Here is a 13,412-nt window from a genome sequence, read left to right as displayed (position 1 = left end):
TATTCAAGCTCCATGAGATACTTCTCCTTCTCTCTATTCTCTCTTTTTACCTCCTTCCTTCTTGAATATGCTGACTTTATATAAGGGGTCAGGCAGTCTTTATATGACATAAAGCAATCATGAGAATAAAATTACACAAGGAAAAGAAGAATAGAAAGAGACTAGGATATTAATGGCATTACAAAACCCAGTCCAAGACTTATCTTCAGATTTTTGGTTAAATGTGGGGGGAAAAAAACACATCTACTTGATTTGATCACTTTGATCAGGTTTCTAAGATATTCAGATAAATGTAACCTTAACTAAAATTAATGCCATTTCAAATCAGTGAATTTCTCAACAAATTATGTTGGGACATGTACCCTGTCATTTGGGAAAATACAAAGTAGAACCTTTACTTCATTTTTTTACACCAAAATTAGTCTTAGAGGGAGCAACAAATGTTAAAAAATAAATGTTTTAGAAAAAAATGCAACATTTTGTAAAATATAATCTTGGTTTATAGAAGCTTTGACTCAATATTGCCTGAACTTCTGAAATAAAATGACCACTAAATTTAACCACATAAAATTAAAAAACTTTTATACAGATACTCAAATAAGACAGATGACTATTTGTTAGGAAAATGGTTGCACACTGAATGGTAAATCTAATATCCTTAATATCTAAAGAGTTCTTTAATAGCAACAAGAAAAAATTCTCAGACTGATAGAAAATTTGGCAAAGAAAACAGACAATTCCATGAAAAAGGAAAAACAACTGAGAAAAATCTTTCACAAAACAGAATAAATAAGTAAATGAAATAGAAAAAAGAAACAAGCAGACTTAATGGAAGAAGCCAAGGTGAAATATTAAAAAAAATTTTCTCAGACAGGTAAGATAAAATAAAGCATCTGGGAGATAAGAAAAAATTGTTTCATATATTTAAAGGCAAAATACACATAAAAAATCAGAATGAAACAGAGCTTTTGAGAAATTAAAAATATGGCAATAAAAATGTCTGGAAAATTGTTGAAATATGAAATTAAGGAAATAAGCCAGTAACTAGAGTAAAAACACAAAGATCATCAATACAAGAGAAAACAAAACAAAAAAAATCAGAAGATCAAACTATAAACTCTAAATCCAAAACCTAGGAACTCCAGAAGGATCAGAGTAAACAGTGGAGAAGAAATTATTCAAGTAACAATTTTGACAAATCTCCCTTAATCCAAAGACGTGACCCTTGAGAATGGAAGTATACTTGTGGTGTGTATCACAACAAGTGAAAAAGACCCTGAGCATCAGGGACAAAGAGAAGTTTCTAAAAGCTGATAGATGATAGAAAATGTCAGATACAAGGGATCAGAAATCAAAAAGGTATATCCACCTATTCCTATTTCTGATTTTATTATACAGTTTAATCTGGAAAGAATGTTGGAATTTATCAAGTACATTTTCAAATGAAATTCAATCTTAAACTCGGAAAAGGTGGTCTTACTGGCATCTCTTAGCTATGAGCACTGAGGGACTTGGTGTGAGAGGGTAGGTTAATCGGCCTGAATTCCATATTGCTGGAAACATAACTCCAAGGAATTAAGGTTCATCAATGCCAGTTCTATATGCTTTTTAATTCAGATCATTTATGTTTTTTCTCTTTCACCCTTTCTCCATTCTTTTTTTATTTTTATTTTTCTTGCCAAAACATCTTCAAGATTTGGCATAGGTAGGAGAATCTCTAGGCTGAGAAGCACCGATTTTGTTTCATTATATGTCACTTTTCCCCTGGGGCTCTCTCGCTGTAATCACACTGACACATCATGTGATCCCCTTTAAGCACTCTTAATTTCTCTTCATTTCTGTGTAGTGCAAAGAGTTGTTCCTGGGATTTTTAAATTTATCAAAATCTGAGGGAAGCTATAGGGAAATCACATCAGAGATAAGAAAAATATAAAGTTTTGTTTAAGAAGTAGAGTGCAAAGTTCTGATTTTAGGGTGACCAATTATCATAGTTTGTCAGAGGCTAAGGTGGTTTCTGGGACATGGGAATTTCAGTTTTTAAAACTGGGACAGTTTCAGGTAAACTGGGATGTGTTGGTCACCCTAGATTTCACTCAATTAGTTCACTGTCTAAGACGCTTAGCCTCCAGCCTCAAAGAACTAGCACAAGCTTTCAGGTTCTTGAAAAGAATCCTTATTTCTCTACTTCCTGGTAGTATATCCAGGGAAGGAACATCTGAATGGCCATAATCCAGGAGTGATCTCCTCTGCATTTTGTTGCCTATGTCATCACCTCGAAAGAGGGAGACTTCTGCAGATGTACTACAGTTCATCCAGAATCTCCCTGGCCTCCTCACACCATCACCTCCCTGCTCCCACCCCTCCAGTGTCTGGTTTGAGCTGTATGATTCTTCTGCCTCAGTGGCTTTACCTTAGAGATAAACCTTTTCTCCATGCATTGAGATAAACTTTATTCTCAGAGGCTGTGATATAATATAAAAATATATTTGGTCTTTGTCTCAGTTCCTGGGTAAAAGTGAAGTGTTAGTCACTCAGTTGTGTCCAATTTTTTGCAACCTCATGGACTATAGCCCGCCAGGCTCCTCTGTCCATGGAATTCTCCAGGCAAGAATACTGGAGTGGGTAGCCATTTCCTTCTCCAGGGGATCATCTGAACTCAGGGTTTGAACCTGGGACTCCTACACTGCAGGCAGATTCTTAACCATCTGAGCCACTGGGTACAGAGCTTCTAAAACCCATGCAATTTCCTGAGTGATAGAAATGTCTTATTTATTCATAACACCTGAGTTCATGATAATGGAGAGATTTAGGATAGGGCTCCTAAATAGCTTAAGGATGGGATTGGTCATAAGAAAGACCAGGAAAAGAGAGGGTTGGAACTTTCAGCTTCACCCATGAACCTCCAGGAAAGGGTAAGGTGGGGTTGGAGATTGGGCTCTATAAATATTTTTAACAATAATATTCAGAAAGCTTTCAGGTTGGTGAAAGCAACAAGGTGCTGGGAAGGTGATGTGCCTGAGAAAGTCTGAAGCTCTGCGCTCCCACCCTACACTTCCACTTGACTGTTCCTGAGTTGTTTTATGCATCTCTTCCACTTGGCTCTTCCTGAGTTGCATATTTTATAAGAAATTGACAATAGTAAGTGAAGAATTTCCTTGCATCCTGTATGCTATTCTAGCAAATATTGAAACTTGTAGGGGAATGGGGTTTGGGCGGTATTATTGTTCAGTTGCCAAGTCATGTCCAACTATTTGTGACTCCATGGACTACAGCATGCCAGCTTCCCTGTCCTTCACTATGTCCTGGAGTTTGCTCAAATTCATGTCCATTGAGTCAGTGACGTCATCCAACCATCTCATCCTCTGTCATGCCCTTTTTCTCCTGCCTTCAATCTTTCCCAGCATCAGGGTCTTTTCTAATGAGTCAGTTCTTCATATCAGGTGGCCAAAGTATTGGAGCTTCAGCATCAGTCCTACCAATGAATATTCAGGGTTAATTTCCTTTAGGATTGATGTGTTTGATGTCCTTGCTTTCCAAGGGGTTGGTGGGTGGGGTAGTAATGGGAATCCTTAACCTTGTAACCAAGTTAGACAGAAGTGTGGGTAAGTTGAGGATCTCATATCTATGACTGGCAACTCAAGTGGGGACAGTCTAGTAGGACTGAGCCCTTAAAGCTAACTTGCAGTAGTTATTGTTAGAATTGAAATGTAAGACATCCAGTTGGTGTCAGAATTGATTAGTATGAGGGGAAAAAAAAGCACACATCTGGTGTCAGAAGTGTTGTGAGTGAGAACAATACAGGGATAAACAAAAAAATTTATATTCACTAACATTCATTCATTCACTCATTGAATCAGCTAACCATGTATGGATTTTTTACTATGTGCCAGACACTATTTTAGGTTCTAGGGGTTTGATGATTTAAAATAGATAGGTAGATATTGCTATGAAACTTACATTCTTGTGGGAGTAGACAAGCAACACATACACATGAAGTATAAGACTGAGGAGGTAGAATGCGAGCTGTAGCTGGAAATATGAGGAGGAGGAAGTCTTGAGAAGATTTAAGGAAAGGACATGTGTGTATAAAGATTCCTAAATAGAAAGGAGCTTCCCAGGTGGCTCAGTGGTAAAGAATCCACCTGCAAGGCAGAAGATGCAGGACATGCAGTTTCGATACCTGGGTCAGGAAGAGTCCCTGAAGGAGGGCATGGCAACCCACTCTAGTATTCTTGCCTGGAGAATCCCATGGATAGAGGGGCCTGGCGGGCTACAGTTCATGAGGTCACAACGAGCAGGACAGGACTGAAGCGAATGAGCATGCACGTACGCATTGCTGTCTGCATCACTCCTCTGGGGAATAGGAGAGGTTATTAGACTAGATTTAGGAGTGACTCTGAGCAAAATTTAGTGAAAATAAACATTATTAGTGAAGCCCACAAAGAGAATTGATGCTTCTGAAGAGTTGAAGGAAGACAGGCCATTGCGATATGCATGAGCACCAGGTTTTCTTTATGTACATTTTAAAATTTGCTGTTTTTTAGAAATAGTAATACATTTTTGCATAATGGTAGTAACACAGTAATATGTTTCAAAAATCCATACAGTGTTAACAGATATAAACTGAAAACTTGGCTCCCACCCTGTCTCTATTCACTCTGTTTTTACTTGCTCACTGCACTTATCATTTTACTGTTTATTTTTAAAATGACAAGTAAATATAAATGCATATTCTTATTTCTTCTTTCTTTTTTTAACATACTGGGTAGTTAAAGCAGAAACCAGTAATGCTCACTAACATTCATCTCTCTTCCATCTAGGAAAGACTTTGAGTGTGTGTATTCGCACGAGAAACTGACAAGAAACAAATATAAACCTATCAAACCTTCTAGTGCATTGTAATGTGAGAGAAACTAAGATCCAGGACTGAAAATGCTCTTCTCTTTTCTTCAAGTTTTTCATATTTATACCCAGAAGAAAATTGGCTGTGAAATTGAGATTGCTCCAAAATAGACAAACATTCACTTCATATAGGGCCAGAGGTAGTGGACAAGGAAGAGTGTCAGAGGAGGGAATCAGCGGCCATGGATTCAAAGAGACAGGAGAGCTTCTCCAAGGGCAGCATCAACATCTAGTCAACGAATTCCCCACCCTTACAGTAGGAGGCTTTCAGAATGGCTTCCTAGAGGGACTTAGGAATTTATATAGACCCACTACTACTGCACGTCTCCTATTCTTTCTTCTGAATATTTCTGTTGTAGGGCTTCCCAAGTGGCTCAGTGGTAAAGGATTCACCTGCCAATACAGGAGATGCAAGAGACATGTGTTTGATTCCTGGATCGGGAAGATTCCTTGGAGGAGGAAATGGCAACCCGCTCCTAAATTCGTGCCTGGGAAATTCTATGGACAGAGGAGCCTGGTCCTCTGCGACAGTTAATGGGGTTGCAAATAGTTGGACACAACTGAGCATACACAAAACAAAAAACATTTCTATTTTGGTTATCCTTCCTTTTTCCATCATTATATATTCCATGAAGCTCATAGGTTGATGGACCATAGGGACATGTACCCAAACTGGACAGAGAGGATTGATTCAGACATCTTAGGTTTTGAGTCTGGTGAAGTGACTTGGATGGAACTTTGTGTTGGATGCTTAGGGGAGGATGTAAGTGTGTTCAGAAAGTTGAAAAAATGAGTGAACTGGAAATTTGACGGCCAGGACAGCACATTGTGGTAGAATCTGCTAGTGCTCTTTACTATTGACTTATTCTCCTCTTCCTGACTGTATAGATAAATGTTTCTCATTTTCCCTGTGGTTCAGAGTGACTGAGTTACAACCAATGGAATAAGAAGTGGTGTGTCCATTTCCTGGCTTGGCCCTTAGAAACTTTTTTGTTGATTCTGTCTCTCCCAGCACTCACCCTCTGGCTGAATGATGAGGACCCAAAGTGTAGGGGAGGGAAGAGTCACAGTATCCATGGAGCCTCAATGACTACACATAGCAGAACTCTTCAGGAACCTGCTCTTCAGATTTCCCTTTGAGCCAGCTGGTAAAGCTTCTTCCTCTTCATCCAGTCACATTACCTCCTCAGATGCTTGCTCAGAGGCCAGTGCTCATGTGCAAATATATGTACCACTAGAAGTCTGGAGCTGGTAACTTGCCCTTGGAAGCTTTCTCTACCTATTCTGGCCCACCTTGCTCTATTTCTTTCTCTCTGGAATTTGAAGCCAATACCCTGTCAAATACTTTACAGTCCATTTCAGAGTTGTACATCTGTTCTTACTCATCAGATCATAAACTGCTAGAATACATAGATCTTTCATCATCTTGGTGTCCAGAAATGTCTGATGCATAGTGGGGTCTCATCTTAATTGATTATCAATTTCCTAGTGGAACAGCTGAGAGGTGATTGGGAAGCTAGGGTGAGGAATCTTCCAATCAACTTCTGAGGCTGAACTTTTGACCCTCTTCAGAGCTCTCCAGGGGTATTTTGAGGCATACTCCAAGAAAAATCGTAAATCGGGAGGAAATTACCATTTTTCCTGATGATTCAGCCAAAGTTGAGTGTCTATTAATCGGGGAAAATCCTGCTGACAGCTTTGTTTTTTTTGGACTTTTAAGCATTAATGATTCCATAAGGAAGAGAAATCAGCTGGGAGTTATGTTCCCTTATTATACGTAGTTAATAGAAGTATTTCTGGCCATGTGCATTTGGCTAAGGAGATTTACTTTGGGTTGGGAAGGAAATTCCCTTTATATGTTGTCTTTTTATAAATAAGTCATCTAATTTTTTTCTACCCTTGAGGGTATTTTTGTTACTTTTAAAATATCTATAGTAGAAGGAAATTTTAAATATAGGCCTATATAAACAAATCATTACTAAACGAATTAGTTCAATTTATTCAGCTTTAATTAGCCACCTATTAAATTAAAGTCACTGTACCAAATACAATGACACATACAACAGGTGAATGGAGTCATGTGCGAAATGGAAAGAATTCTGGATAAGGAGCAGCGGCAGCAACAACAGTATTATTAGTAATGGTAATGTAGCTGCCATTACTGAGTACTTACTAATTCCAGGAGCATTAATTAGATTGTCTCTAATTCTGAAAACAACCTTAAAAGGTAAGTACTTACTAGTATTCTTATTTTTATGGTTGAAGAAGCAAAAATTCTGAGAGGTTGAATGACTTGTTCAAGTTTGCAAAACTATCAACTGAATCTTTTTTGGTCATTAAAATATTTATATTTAGAAATAGCCAGTTGGATGCAGTCTAGATGATCCCAGTTTTATTAGTAATATCTAAAGCATCATAGTCAGGAAACAGTCAAACATTTGCCTTCTTCTCTCCATCAGGTCTGATCTTGGAGGGTGTTATCTGTGGCCATGTCAATGTCATGTAGCTTCTTCACAGCCTGTTTGATTGGGTGCTTGTTGACATTGACATCCACAGTGAAGGCAAGTATGTTATAGTCATCTATCTTCTTCATTCCCCCTACCAGGTATTTGAATACAACTCTCTCTGAATCCATATGCAGTTTTACACTTCCACTAAACATACTTTCTTGCAATCATGAGATCTAGATTCAAATTTAAACTTTGTCTCTTAATGCGCAGTAATCTTGTGGAGTCATAGTTTTCTTAACATCCATGTGATGATCTTCATGGCTCCATCTGTCTCCCAAGAGATGTTCCAATCAGAGGGTTCAGTGGATGTGAAAGATATTGTAAGCTGTAAAGTACCATGCACATGTAAATGATAACAATAATAATAAGTATCTTCCCTGGTGGCTCAGAGGTTAAAGCGTCTGCCTCCAACGTGGGAGACCTGGGTTCGATCCCTGGGTCGGAAAGATCCTCTGGAGAAGGAAATGGCAACCCACTCCAGTATTCTTGCCTGGAGAATCCGATGGACAGAAGAGCCTGGTAGGCTACAGTCCACAGGGTTGCAAAGAGTCGGACATGACTGAGTGACTTCACTTTCACTTTCATTCTCCCATTGCTTATGCTCTAGAATCTGAAAATCTGAAATAGAACATGTAACACAGTAGTGTGAAAAATGCCACATGATACAATGCAGGTACAGAGAAGGAGTGAGAGGTGTCCAGACTGTGAGATCTCCCTGTTGGGATATCAAAGGTAATAAACATGGGGATGTGGGCTCTAGCAGAGCAGCCATGACTCTATTCAACATCAGAAACAGGCTAAGGAGGAGTATTCTGCAGCAGATAAATACACTTCAACAACTGTAATAGACCTCTAAAGACCACTGGTGTCAGAATCATCATAGCCCATTTTTCAAAACTGTAGTTATTACCTGATATGTCTTAGAGACTCTAAATCAGAGGTTAGCAAACCATAGCCTGTGGGTTGAGTGTGCCTGTTTTTGCAAATAAAGTTTTATCAGATTACAGCCACGTCCATTACTTACATATTTTCTATGGTTTCTTCTCTTGCTATAATAGTATAAGTAGAATGTGTGCTACAGAGACTATGACTTGAGAAGTCTAAAATATTTACTTTCTGGCTCTTTAAAGAAAAGGTTTAAAGATTCCTGCTCTAAATGAATACAGCAGTCACTGGTTAAATAAGCAACTCCTTAAGTATGTACCTGCACATGTGTATGTAGGAAGAGGGGGCAGCGAGGGGAAGATGGGGTGCTATATGTTTTTTCATTCACTGTCCATGGGACCTGGATGGTTGGCCATTGGTCACTAGGGGACGTAGTACACTGTGATCAGTGGTTTTCAAGCTTGGCTGCATATAAGAGTCACCTGGGGATCTTTTAAAGTTCTTGATACGCAGACCATACTCCATACCAATTAAATCAGAATCTCTTGGGGTGCAACTGGACATTGGTAATTATTAAAGTTTTATAGGTGATTCCAATGCACAGCCAAGGTTGAGAATAATTAACATAGTGGAAATAACCCTGGCTTGGGTTTCTGAAATATAGTTGTAACCCAAGCTCTGGAACTATTATTTTAACTAGATAATGGAATGTTTCAATGAGAAGTTAATTGGTATCCTATGCCTTTCGTTTTCTGAAGCAAGAATTTTTACTGTCTTCCTTGGGCTAGGAGGATATATCTAGGAGGCTCTAAAATAAACATTCTTGTTTTGGGTTTGCTCTTTGCTGTCAGAGATTGTTCTTGCTCCATGCGTGATGGAGAGCAGGATTTATGGACCCTGGAAGGCATCAAATGCGTATGGTAAAGGGAAGAGTCATGGGGCAAGTTCATTTGGAATTTAAGATAGGCTAAGTAAAATAAAACAATAAGTAAAATAAAGCAAAATCTGTTTGTTTGAATAGAGTCTTTAGCATTATGATATATGGTCTCGCAGCAGGGTAAGACATAGCCATCTTGATACTAATTTTCTTTTCTCTCTCTAAGGCTTTCTTTAAAATAAAATTATTTACTTGGCTGCACTGGGTCTTTGTTGCAGAACACAGGATCTTTTAGTTGTGGCATGCAGACTCTTAGCTGTGACATGTGGGATCTAGTTCCTTGACCAGGGATCGAACCTGGACCCATGCATAGGGAGTATGTAGTCATAGCCACTGGACCACCATCTCTAAGGCCTCTTGACTCTTCTAGATTGAGAGTGAGTGGATAAGCAAAGGGGATTTTGAGAAAAGGTAAGGGAATAAACTAGGGCTTTGCAATTAGGTGTGGTGCTGTAACCATCTGTTGGATACCATAGTATTAACAATTTACTCCAGCACAGAGAAGAGTTACTGAATAAGTGACCACATTCAGGTTGGTTATTAGAAGCCTGGTATAGCCTCATCACAGTTTCATGGACCATTGTCTAGCATTAAGACTTTGTTTTGTTCAGTCACTAAGTCGTGTCTGACTCTTTGCAACCGCATGGTCTACAGCTAACCAGGTTTCCCTGTCCTTCACCACCTCCCAGAGTTTGCTCAAACTCATGTCCATTAAGTTGGTGATGCCATCCAACCGTCTCATCCTCTGTTTTCCCCTTTTCCTCCTGCCCTCAATCTTTTCCAGCATCAAGGTCTTCTCCAATAAGTGGCCTCTGGATCAGGTGGCCAAAGTATTGGAGTTTCAGCATTAGTCCTTCCAAAGAATATTTAGGGTTGATTTCCTTAAGGATGACTGGTTTGATCTCCTTGCTGTCCAAGAGATTCTCAAGAGTGTTCTCTACCACAGTTCAAAAGCATCATTCTTTGGTGCTCAGCTTTCTTTATGGCCCAACTCTCATATCCGTACATGACTACTGGAAAAATCATAGCATCGACTATACAGACTTTGCCAGCAAAGTGATGTCTCTGCTTTTTAATATGCTGTCTATGTTTGTCATAGCTTTTCTTCCAAAGAGCAAGTGTCTTTTAATCTCATGGTTGCAGTCACCATCTGCAGTGATTTTGGAGCCCAAGAAAATAAAGTCTGTCACTGTTTCTATTTTTTATCCATCTATTTGCCATGAAGTGATGGAACCGGATGCCATGATCTTAGTTTTTTGAATGTAGGGTCTTAAGCCAGCTTTTTCACTCCAGCTTTTTCACTTTTGTCAAGAGGCTGTTTATTTCCTCTTTGCTTCCTGCCATTAGCACCAGGGCTAGAAAGTCCAAATTTGGGGGGTGGGGTGTTTTTTAAAGGCATTATCAAAATTCAGGTTTATTAATTAGGACTGTAGCACACTGAGCCCTATTAACTCATTAGCTCCCATAAATATGGTCAATTTATTTGACTGACCTAAGGGAAAGGACATTGACCTGGTGGATATAAATGATGCTTAAGAGTGTGTACTAGACCAAGGATCAGGGCAAGAATGATTTTAATTGGGGGAGGTAGACTCACTGACATCCTATAAAGAATGACCTAGGAGACTGGATAGTTAGAAACTCTATTTAGTGAATATTTCTTTTCTCCCCCTTCCCCATAATTCTAAAAAAGTAACCCTTGATCACTAGAGAACATTTGGAAATGCAAAGAAACATTAAAAAAAGACGCTACATTAAACATTAAAAAAAGAAAACTACACTAAAATCACCCTGTACTCTTTTCTTCTACCAGCCACCACTATCGGGCCCTTATTTCTATTCATTTATCAATGCAAAGTCTTTTGCTAAGGGAAATAAATCTAATATTTTTGTCTAATATTTACTTATAGTGTTATTCTGTGACTTTTAGGTGGTCAATGTCCATATGTAATAATTCTTAACTGGTTTGCTGATTCACTTCTCTGATGAAATGTGAACAGTGTGTTAAGTTAAAATGTGGTCTAAGTGACCGCACACACTCCAGTGATTGACATCTCACCTGAAATAAGGGTAAGAGCAGGCGGAAATGTACTGAGAGTGAGAGAGAAGAGACTTCATGTAATCAAGCCTGTGCTTGCTTTCTGGAATGCTCTCTAGAATATGTAAGAGTGTTGTCTTTCAAATATTTAAGAATGCACTATCAGATCAGTCAACATGTCTAAAATAAAAACAAACACAATTCTGTAAAATGACCCAGAAAAGTGCAATAAATGTGATATTTAAACATTCAAAGACACGGTTCTTCCTCAGAAGTGATTGTGTTGTTTTTAATAGTGATTTTTTGTTAAAAAAATTTTTTTTCGTCTGCTATTAGGACATTACCAAAATTTAAAGGGCTTAAAAACAGTCATTGAACACAAGATTGAGAATCCCTACCTTAAGGAGTAAGGGAGAGTGCATTAGTCTGCTAGGGTTGCTGTAACAAGATAGCACAGAATGGGTGGCTTAAAAAAAGGCAATTTCTTTGTTTTTTTTGGTACTCATGGAGGCTGGAAATCCAAGATCAAGATGTCAGTAGGGTTGGTGGCTGAGGAAACCTCTCTTCTTGGCTTGCAAATGGCTGCCTCTTTGCTGGGTCCTCACATGACCTTTCCTCTGTGTGTGCATCCCTGGTGCCTCTCCCTTTTACTCTAAAGACACCAGACATATTGGATTTAGACACTGGTGGCTAAACTGGTAAAGAATCTGACTGCAATCCAGGAGACCCAGCTTCAACCCCTGGGTCAGGAAGATCACGTGGAGAAGGGAATAGCAACCCACTCAAGTATTCTTGCTTGGAGAATTCCATGGACAGAGGAGACTGGTAGTCTACAGTCCACGGGGTTGCAAAGAGTTGGACAAGAAAGAGTAACTAACACTGATGGACTGACAACCTATGACCTCATTTAATCTTACTTACCTCCTTAAAGTGAAAGTCAGTCGTGTCTGACTCTTTGCGACCCCATAGACTATACAGTCCATGGAATTCTCCAGGCCAGAATACTGGAGTGGGTAACTTTTCTCCTCTCCAGGGGATCTTCCCAACCCAGGGATTGAAGCCAGGTCTCCCACATTGCAGGCAGATTCTTTATCAGCTGAGCCACAAGGGAAGCCCAAGAATACTGGAGTGGGTAGCCTATCCCTTCTCCAGCGGATTTTCCCGACCCAGGAATCAAACTGGGGTGTCCTGCATTGCAGGCAGTTTCTTTACCAACCCAGCTATAAGGGAAGCCCTTACATGAGGGCAGACCTCCTTAAAGGCCCTGTCTCAAAATATAGTCATGTTGGAGGGTTAGGGCTTCAACATATGAACTGTGGGGGATGTAATTCAGCCCATAAAAGAGCATTGACTTTTGCTCATTGGAGGACAGGTGAGGTTTATATTAGCCTTGGTATTGGGGAGGATTTTCCATATGCTATGGACAAGATCATGGACACAGAAAAGTCAAAACCATGTTTTGGGAAGGGCATGTAGGGTTTAAGTCTAGCACGAACATAAGATTTGTAGAGATACAGAAATTAGGTTGGAAAAGAAGGTTGGGACAAAGCTTTAGAGCCTTGGAGTAGCTGAGTGAGGATGTGTCATTTGATTTGAGAAGATGGCTAAGAGCCAGTAAAGAATTTTGAGCTGGGGAAGGGCATGGTTAAAGCTGCACTATGGGCAGTTGACACTGGTGAAGGATGAGTTGGAAAGTGGGAGGGATGGAAAGTAAAGAGCTTGGTTAGGAGGCCACCAAAATTAGAATGGATGCTCCAGAGGCAGCTTGGTGTGGTATGGTTGCATATGGTGTGGTATGGAGCATAGACTCCAGAGCCAGGCCGTCTGGTTTCAAACCTAATTTATGCCACTTCTATAACTGAATAATTTTAGGCAAATGACATTACTTCTCTGGGCTTTTGTTTCTTTGTAAGAAAGGCATGGCTGATCAAAGTCTTATGAGTTTTAGATGAGTAGTAAATGTAAGGTGTATATGTAAGGCGCTCTGTAATCTACACTGCATGCAGTCCTCTATAACTGTTTGTTTATCTGGCGAAGCTGGGAAAACACTAGACAGAAATCCAAAATCAACACTTTCTTTTCCCCTTGACCAACCTGAAAATAAAAGCTTTTCATTTCATGGTGGCTGTGGTTTCTACCA

The sequence above is a fragment of the Cervus canadensis genome, chromosome 7, assembly GCF_019320065.1.
Source record: "Cervus canadensis isolate Bull #8, Minnesota chromosome 7, ASM1932006v1, whole genome shotgun sequence".
NCBI lineage: Eukaryota > Metazoa > Chordata > Mammalia > Artiodactyla > Cervidae > Cervus > Cervus canadensis.
Note: the sequence above shows the minus strand (reverse complement) of the source record.